Below are 9,370 nucleotides of genomic sequence, written 5' to 3' on the forward strand. Positions count from 1 at the left end.
AAGGGGTAATAAGAATAAGAATAATCTGCAATCAATTTAAAAGTATTCTACAATACCATGAATCACCATGAATCAGGGCGGAACTAGAGTGGTGAGTCAAATGACCTGAGTCACGCATTGCCTGTAGCACAAACAGCAAGCGCAGCTGACGCGTAACAAATATGAAAAGTGCTGGTTTTGGCACCGCTCTAACACCTTTTTTTCCCCTCCTGTCGAAGAAAATACACGTTTTTAAAATGCGTTAATGTGCTGGAGAACAAAACAGCGTTCTGAGTAGTTAGTTGCATCAACTTGAGGCTAGACGCCACCGATTTGAAGATCCTGCGTTGACATGAGTAGGGCCGTTCTTTTTGTCGTGTGCTCTGGCCTTTCTTCACCCCCCCCCCCAGCCCCCCTTCCAAATAGCATTACCTGCCTCTCCGAAAGAGAACATTATTGAATTAACTCACAATTTTAAAGGCATTCACGCTGTTAAGGAGAAAGAAAATACGCTCTACTCTAAATTTGGAAGTCACCTTAGAAGGAGGTAGCTCATCTCTCCATTGATGACCCTGGGGGTGTACGTTGGCAAGCATATTTAGAGAGCATATGTCCAGACCAGCCAGCTGTAAAGGTAATCTTTATCTGGACAGTGTTTTGAGTGCTAAATTAGCGGTGTGCTGGTGCTGAAAAGTGGATATTAGCAGTGCCAAGGCTTTGTCCAAGGCTATTTGAGAGGCGTATCAGCTTTCTCCGGTCTGACATCAGGCTTCTTTTCCGCCATTTTCTCATCTCTTCTGTACAAAACACAGCCACAAATATAGGCCCACGATTGCATACTAAATGGGGAGGGAATTGGCCAGAGGTTCACGCCACAAACATATCACTAGGCCCACAGGTTCAAATATAGGACAGACTCAGGTGAAAAAAATATATGGAGCTTGGGTTTTTGTGTTCTTAATGACTATTAATGACTGATTCTGAATTATTCTTGCATCTGTCTTATGTTTGGCATCTATTTCCATCTTCTTGGAAGTTCTCTTCAGGTGCTCATCGTGTCAAGACGTCCCTCCTTTTCCAATGGGGGCTGCAGCCAGCTACAGGCTCAAAGCTGTCCTTCAGACGACCTCTTTCCATCAGTTGTGTACATAGTGTAGATAAATACGGTGTAAGTACTGTACATAACATGGTTAAAAAAAAGATTAATTTATTATACTCCACATTTATTTTTGTATTCCAAGATAATTTAAGGTTTGTTCTCAAGAGCAAATACCGACCAATATTATTTTTGCCATTCATCAGATTACTGCCAAAAATGTGCTTTTGATTTTGGATGTTTGCCATTTGGATTTATTACTTTGCACTTATTAAGATACCATATGTTCTTTTTTGGACTGATGCAGTAAGTTGTGTCTAATTCAGTGATGTCATTGTCATATTCACCCATTTTCTCATGCAGTAAGGTGTCTCCAATCACATTGTCTGTTTTTAACCTTCATCCAGCAGAGGTTTGCTGAGACATGCAGCTATAAAATAGTTTCAGGATAGTTTGTTTTTTTTTCAGGATAGCTGGATATTTTCTCTTTTTTTTCTAATCTTTCATTTTTCAAGAGTCTTTGTCAAGGGTCCTTCTTGGAAAGTGTCAGATAACTCTCAGAGTCACAAGCTACCCTCTCCAACCTGTGGGTAACAGTCACCTCAGATTTGTCCTGCTAGCTCGTCTAGCTATTTTCACTGTACTGTCAATCTAGTCTTTTACGGCAGCAGCATTGCCACAATAACAACTTGATCTAAGGAGGGGTATTAAATACGACGCACCCTTCCCTGCTCTTCTCTTGTCTGGTTTTCCCTTTTTCGACACAATCCTGTAGTTATGGTTTATTCGTAACAGATCAGATTCAAACTTGGGTTTCCCCTAATGGCAGAGTAAAGATTGACCCGTCTACACGACATGTTTTCTCAGCATCCCTTCCAGCACTTTCCTTAACCGTCACACGCAGGCCATTTGCTAGCCCCCTGTAGGCGAGAGTGAACCATGGCCTGTTTTTGTTTTTTGTTTTTTTCCACGTTTTGTTTTCAGGAGAAAATTCATTTGTATTTGTTGGCTGAAGAGTGAGTTGGACAAACTACCCTTAAGCAATACATAGAGGGCAGACATTTGAGGGATACTGTTAAGTTTGTTTTTTGTGTGAGAGTAAGTTAAAGAAATGCTTTTTTTTTATGAAGAATGTCGGTCGAGTACGAGAGAGTTGATGGATGATGGCAAGGAAAACAAAGTGAAACTGAAAGAGATTTAGGGTTCGCTCAGAAGTTATGGTGCTTTTTTAAAGAATTTCCTTGTGTGTTAAAAAGTGTGCGTGCATGTGTGTCAGGGGGTGTAGTATTATAATTCGGGAGATGGTCACTTAGGAAGAAAGTGAGACACACTCCTGCCACTGGTATACAAACACACGCATAGGTGCACACGCCTCCCTGTTATAGAGGCACACAGCAGAGACAGACACAGAACTCACGTGTGCACGTGCAACACGAGTGTGCACGGTGAAATCATGCGTGTGTGCACTCAGTTACACATACGTATACACTGTTAGAGCAAGAGGAGGAACTTCCAGTCATATGCAGCTAGACTTCAGAGTCACCCCCCCCCCCCGTGCTTGTTCATATCTTTCAAGTAGAGAGCATTGGGAGAGTCATTAGCTTTCAGCGAGCTGACAGGTTAGCATAGCTAGAGCCACATGCAGGTATTGTGTGTCCACCTCAGGCGAAGGACGATACACAAGCTACTGCAGGAATACGCTGCACTGGGCTAGCCCCGGACACCCCTACCGAACCGTTACAGCTACACAACCCAGCCAGCGGGTTGTCCGTCCAGATGCCGCCCGTAAAGAGACGTACCTCCTGTAACCTCATGTCTTATCATCCACCTCTTGTCTTCAAGAATCTGTCCCCCGCCGTGGAGCGTGTCTGTGTCCACATTCAGAACGTTTTGAGCTGTTTTTCTTTGTGACAATATCAGGGTACGTTTTGTGTGTACATATATACTTATAGTGCTTATTTTGTATTTTTAATCTAATGATGTGCATTATATGAGTTTTTTTGTGGTCTTTATTATCGGATGCTTTGGCGTAAACAAGTTTAGAGATTGAAGTGAAAAAAATAACTGGTTTAATGACGTTTCAATACCTGCTCGATGATTTTATATATATATATATATATATATATATATATATATATATATATATATATATATATATATATATATATATATATATATATATTTTAGCTCCTGTGTGTTATTTGTTAGTTTTCAAGAGATATGGTATTTTCTCCGAAGTTGCACGTCAACAGACGAAAAGGCCATAGTCGCCACTGTGAGCTCTTAAGAAGTGGTGCGCTCCTCTCAGTGCCTTATGACCGTGTACCTCCTCGGGTGTCATCACACATGCACGACTCAACCAAAGGGAATTCCACAATGTATGTGAAGATGCCAGCCCAGTATGTTTTATTATGTGAACAGAGTTTTTTTCTTCTTCATATAAACCTGACAGCTGATAAATGCTCATTTCACTGTGAGCGTTGGAATTTTGTTAAATTCAAGGATTTCTCAGGTGCCTCAAATAAAGGGATTATATTTATTTAGCTTTCTTATATTAGCTGTCTTATTTTGGATATGTACCACGTGTGTATTTGTAAAACCAATATGTTGTCATTATTAAATTCAAGAGCTTAAAAGCATCACAATATGTTGTTTGTCTTGTGTGCAAATGTGTATTTTTTTAACGTTTTATAGTTTGCACAGGTTTTCGTCACACACCGGCCATCGATAACAATGAAATAATGTCGTAAAAAAACAATCTCCCTCTCACCCTTTCTCTGGGTGGTGTGTGTCTTCCTCAAGCTCGGGTCCTCTACCAGAGGCCTGGGAGTTTGAGGGTTCAGTGCAGTATCTTAGCGGTTCCTAGGACTGCACTCTTCTGGACAGAGACCTCAGATGTTGTTCCTGGAATCTGCTGGAGCCACTCTCCCAGTTTAGGGGTCACAGCCCCTAGTGCTCCTATTCATTACCACTGGGACTACTGTGGATTTCACCTTCCACATCCCATCTAGTTCTTTCCTCAGCCCTTGGTATTCCTCTCGCTTCTTTCTTCCTGATGTTGCCGTCACTCGGGATTGCTGCATATGTTTTTAAAAAAAAAATCTCCCACCCTTGTTTGGGTGATGTGTGTCTTCCTCAAGCTCAGGTCCTCTACCAGGACACTGGGAGTTGGAGGGTTCTGTGCAGTATCTTGGCTGTTCCTTGGACTGTTCTCTTCTGGACAGAGACCTCAGCTGTTGTTCCTGGAAAAAAATATAGTGTGCATGTATATGTATAAAACATAGCCTTCTATATATTTCTGTATATGTCATTTCAAAATAAATTGCCCGAGACAAGTGTCCCATGCCTGTAGCATTTCTTATGCTAATACACAATTTTCTGCCAGATTGTTCTTGATGTACCGTTCAACAATAATACTGACTACAACAGTCATGAATAGATAATAGCCATTATATCCCCGGCCCATAAAAATCCCCCCCCACACGCACACACATGCACACGTTCCACCTTTGTGGGGTTCTGGGCTCTTCCCTGGCGGATGCCTTGGGAGGAACTGTTCTTTCTCTTTATGGTCTGATTCACATGCATTTATAAAATGGCAGGACAGCTGGCAGGTGGGGACACAGTTCAGCCATCGCTGATAATAATTGAGAATCCAAAATCTATAAACAGTACTTACTGCAGTTTCATCGCATAGGAATGTGTTTTGTCACATTATGTGTAAGGAAATACTGCTGGTATTTGGTGTTAACGAAGGCTTATAAATACTCTGCTTCGCTTAATCCTACTCTGAAATGACACTTTCCTCCAACTTTTGCTGCATGCTGAAAACAAAAAGAGGTCAGCGGGTTGTATTTCTCTTTTAGAGAAAGCCACAATCTACACCTGTTGGTTGGGCATAGCCTCGTTTGGAAGTAAGGAGCTGAAGGTAGACCAGGTTTTAGACACGCCTGAAAGATATGGGCTGAAGTAGCGTAAGGAGTGTGTGACAGAGGGTCCAGCTAAGCTACACACACTTCAGTATAATGCACACCCCATATTCCTCAGCAGAGAGGGAGCAGTGGGGGGTAACGTGTCATGTTGGGACTCATTCTTCAGCATGTGTGCTAACAGGGTCACCGCCCCCTGTACCCCCCCTTTTTACTCCACCCCCCCACCCCAATTGTATCTGGCCAATAACCCCGCTCTCTGAGCCATCCTGGTCGCTGCTCCACCCCCTCTGCCGATCCGGGGAGGGCTGCAGACTACCACATGCCCCCTCCGATACATGTGGAGTCGCCAGCCGCTTCTTTTCACCTGACAGTGAGGAGTTTCACCGGGGGGACGTAGCGCATAGGAGAATCACGCTATTCCCCCCAGTTGCCCCTCCCTCCTGAACAGACGTCCCAACCGACCAGAGGAGGCGCTAGTGCAGCAACCAGGACACATACCCACCTCCGGCTTAGGGACGCCTGACCAAGCCGGAGGTAACGCGGTGTAACGAAGTTACACTGAGGAGACAAGACAAACAGAGGAGCGGATGAAGACCGCAGGAGTGTTCAGTAACTCCAGAGGGCCTGGTCAAAACCCAAGCACGTGATTTAGAGATGCTGTAGCTATGACAACATCCCACAGCCTGATTTGGAGAGACGCCGTGCGCCTCTGTTGCTACGTCTCTCTGACTCTGTTGCTCCCCCCTTCTTCCCCCAGCTCTCTGTTGTTTGTGCACGTGCAAACACTTTCTCACAGAGAGAGAGAGAGAGAGAGAGAGAGAGAGAGAGAGAGAGAGAGAGAGAGAGAGAGAGAGAGAGAGAGAGAGAGAGAGAGAGAGAGAGAGAGAGAGAGAGAGAGAGAGCTATGGAAGAGTTCTTCCATCAGGTTGGTGAATCACAGCAACATGTCAGAGTTGTGTCCCCCCCCCCCTTTGTTCTCATGAAATAGTTGCATCATCGTCAGTTGGTTGTGATGAACGCTGATGGGTCTACCTATAAGAAGGCAAGTCACCTCCACTTTCAGCACCGTATCTACCCCACGTCTCTGACAGTCTGTCCACGACAGAGTCAGAAAGTAACGCTTGCATCATCTGCGTGCATAGAAATGTCAATGAATCCTAGAAGAGGCGCTGGCCCGCTGCTGCCCATTTCACGTTTCTCATTGTGAAAGCGATGTCACAAGTTACCGGCTCCAAAAACTCACATCTGGCTGAGAGAGCTAATCTCTCTCGCAGATGTTGATTCTGACTTTAAGAGTGAAGCGGAAAATAACGTTTGCCCCAGATTGTCACAAATAATTCACTACAGCCGACGATACTCGTACTGCAAAGGGTATCATTTGCTTTTGCATGACAGCTCGGCTTGAAATGATGCCGAGGGCTTTGCAACTTCAGTGGGGTGTATTATTTAACGCGACAACCACCGAGCACGTGTGTGTGTGTGGATATGTGTATGTGCATGGATGTGTTGCATGTGCATGTGTGTTTGTATGTGTGCACGGCCAAGCTCAGCTAGACCACGTAGTGTTTGCGGTCTCCATGGATCCTGCAGACTCTCACCACCTGGCTAAAAGTACACACCTTTAATTCACACCTCCAACTCTCCATTTGCACACACAAAAAGCCAACACTCTTACAGGGCACCATGAAGGTAAACATAATTTATTAAGATTTCTAAATTATTTGCTTTATTTGCATCTAAATCTTTAAAAGTAAAATGTTCTGTTTTTGATTTTTTTTGGGAGGTGGTGGTTCTTGTCTTGTTGTTTAAAATGTGAGCTTCCACACTTTTATCCATCTTGGAAGAGGGATTTCTCCTCTGATGCTCCTTCTGAGGTGTTTCCAACCATTTTCCTGAGAAGATTGTCATGTGGAGTTTTTTTTTTTCATCCAAGGTGAGGGTCAGCGGATAAGAGGTGCAATGCATTGTGATTTATCCACCGAATTTTTTTCCTTCTTTTTTTTGTTGAGACTATAATGTGACGTGATGTCCTCTTAGACCGTAGCCGTGATTTAGGGCTGTACAAATAACCTTAACTTAACTTGACCTTGACTCGATGCAAAATTCAAAATTCTTGTATGTGCAAACTTACTTAAAATCAACATTATTTTCATTCTGATTTTTTTTTTGGATAAAAAAATCCTTTTTTTTACAATTTTTACAAGTACAAACTTTATTTTGAATAGGATTATATTTCTTTAATACTTTTTTGTGGCCAGTGGATGCATAGATATCCTGGCTTTAGATCAGAACACAGAATCATCTCAGCAGTTCTTCCCCCCGACATGTCACCCATGTAAGCACCACCTGCAGCAGGCTAGTTAGAGTGTTTTCTCACAGCTTCCATGGGACCAGTCCAGGTTATTAAGGACTTGGCCCCAGCCTATAACAGTACTTGGTGCTCAGAGCTGTCTCCCCATGCTGGGACTGATCCTACCTGGATCCATCCTTATGGTGCCTTTTAAAGTCGCCAAGAACTGTTACTGTCTAGATACCAAAGCCACACAGCTACTGGCAGACCGACATCTGCCAAAATTGCAGCGCTCATATCTGTGGCACTCGTCTACACACTGATGGCAGTGTTCCTCTTGCTGGCTGAGACTGAGGGCAGTGTCTGTGTACAATACCGTATAGAGCCACGTGTCCCTTTAGGTAAACCACCTCAGGTATGTCTACTGCAGGCAATTAAGCACAGTACTTTCCTCTGTGTGTGTGTGTGTGTGTGTGTGTGTGTGTGTGTGTGTGTGTGTGTGTGTGTGTGTGTGTGTGTGTGTGTGTGTGTGTTCAGTACACACTTGGTCTTCATCTGTTGCTCCATCTGTGTGTACAGTAGCCTGCCCAGCCACATTCCTTGGCCTTCCCACACTGATTAGACCAGTGACCAAAGTTGCCATGAGACTTCAAACTGCGCTGGACATTCCGGACATCTGGAAAAGTCATGCCCGCCACCTTGCAAACTAGTGTTCACTCAAACAAAGTCAACTCTGACAGACCTCTGCAGGTTGAACGTTCCCTTGGCATGGGATTTGAAATTGATTGAGGGTCAAATGAATGGGATTAGAAATCCTGGGCAGATCCTGTTGACCAGACCCTACTTCAAGGAGTGGGACTCCTAGTAGGACTGAGGTCTACGTAATTTGATTTGAGATACTTTATTAATCCCGTGGGGAAATCATGCTCTGCATTTAACCCATCCTAGCTGTGTAGCTAGTAGCACCGGGCAGCCGCCGGGCAGCACCCGGGGACCAATGCCAGTTGGGCTTGCCATGCCACATTCAGGGGCACATACAGGGGTATTATAACATGTATGCCTTTTTTTGATGGGGGGAGAAACCGGAGCACCCAGCGAAACCCCACCACAGACACGGGGAGAGCATGCAAACTCCACACAGAGGACAACCTGGGATGACCCCCAAGGTTGGACAACCCTGGGGTTCGAACCCAGGACCTTCTTGCTGTGAGGCGGCAGCGCTAACCACTGGGCCACCGAGCCCAGTGTCAGCTACATAACATTTTAACTCACTTATAGTGGGACTCTGAGTTCACTTAAAGTTTATGAGCCAAAAAGACAAATGTCATATCAAGGTACTAATATTTATTGACTGTAGATGAAGTGTTTTCTTGAGATAGGACATGTATCTCTGTTGTTCTTAGTACATAATCCACTCACAGGATCTAAGCGATATGTTTCATAAAGAAGAGAACTACTACACACCTCCTACAACCCCCATAACTGTAATCTCAAATTAAACTTTGAATGTGAGGAGAGAGTTGCATTTATGGAGAGGAGAAACAAATAGGGTTAAACCACACTTGGGCATCCGGGTGGTGTGGCGGTCTATTCCGTTGCCTACCAACACGGGGATCGACGGATCGAATCCCCGTGTTACCTCCAGTTTGGTCGGGCGTCCCTACAGATACAATCGGCCATCTCTGTATGGGTGGGAAGCCGGATGTGGGTGTGTGCTGATCGCTGCACTAGCGCCTCCTCTGGTCGGTCGGGGCAGTTGTTCGGGGGGAGAGGGGGAACTGAAGGGAATAGCATGATCCTCCCACGTCCTACGTCACCCTGGCGAAACTCCTCACTGTCAGGTGAAAAGAAGTGGCTGGCGACTCCACATGTATCGAAGGAGGCATGTGGTAGTCTGCAGCCCTCCCCGGATCGGCAGAGAGGGTGGAGCAGCGGCCGGGACGGCTCGGAAGAGTGGGGTAATTGGCTAAGTACAATTAGGAGAAAAAAAGGGGGGAGGGGGGACACAGTAGTGCCCTGGTTCGTTGCCCCTGCCGTCATTATCGTCGTCCCTTCTTAAATAAATCTGACTTT

At 44.8% G+C, this 9,370-nt stretch overlaps 1 protein-coding gene across 2 annotated transcripts in view; it reads left to right on the forward strand.

Moving 5' to 3' along the window:
- Nucleotides 1-3,849, forward strand: part of LOC130108301 (A disintegrin and metalloproteinase with thrombospondin motifs 9-like) — a 65,230-nt gene extending 61,381 nt beyond the window's left edge. For both annotated transcript variants that reach the window (XM_056275192.1, XM_056275193.1), the window contains one exon: nucleotides 1,016-3,849. The gene's annotated coding sequence lies outside the window, so the exon portion shown is untranslated. The remainder of the gene's footprint in view (nucleotides 1-1,015) is intronic.
- The last annotated feature ends 5,521 nt before the right edge of the window (nucleotides 3,850-9,370 follow it).

This window comes from Lampris incognitus, chromosome 2 (genome assembly GCF_029633865.1).
Source record: "Lampris incognitus isolate fLamInc1 chromosome 2, fLamInc1.hap2, whole genome shotgun sequence".
Classification (NCBI taxonomy): domain Eukaryota; kingdom Metazoa; phylum Chordata; class Actinopteri; order Lampriformes; family Lampridae; genus Lampris; species Lampris incognitus.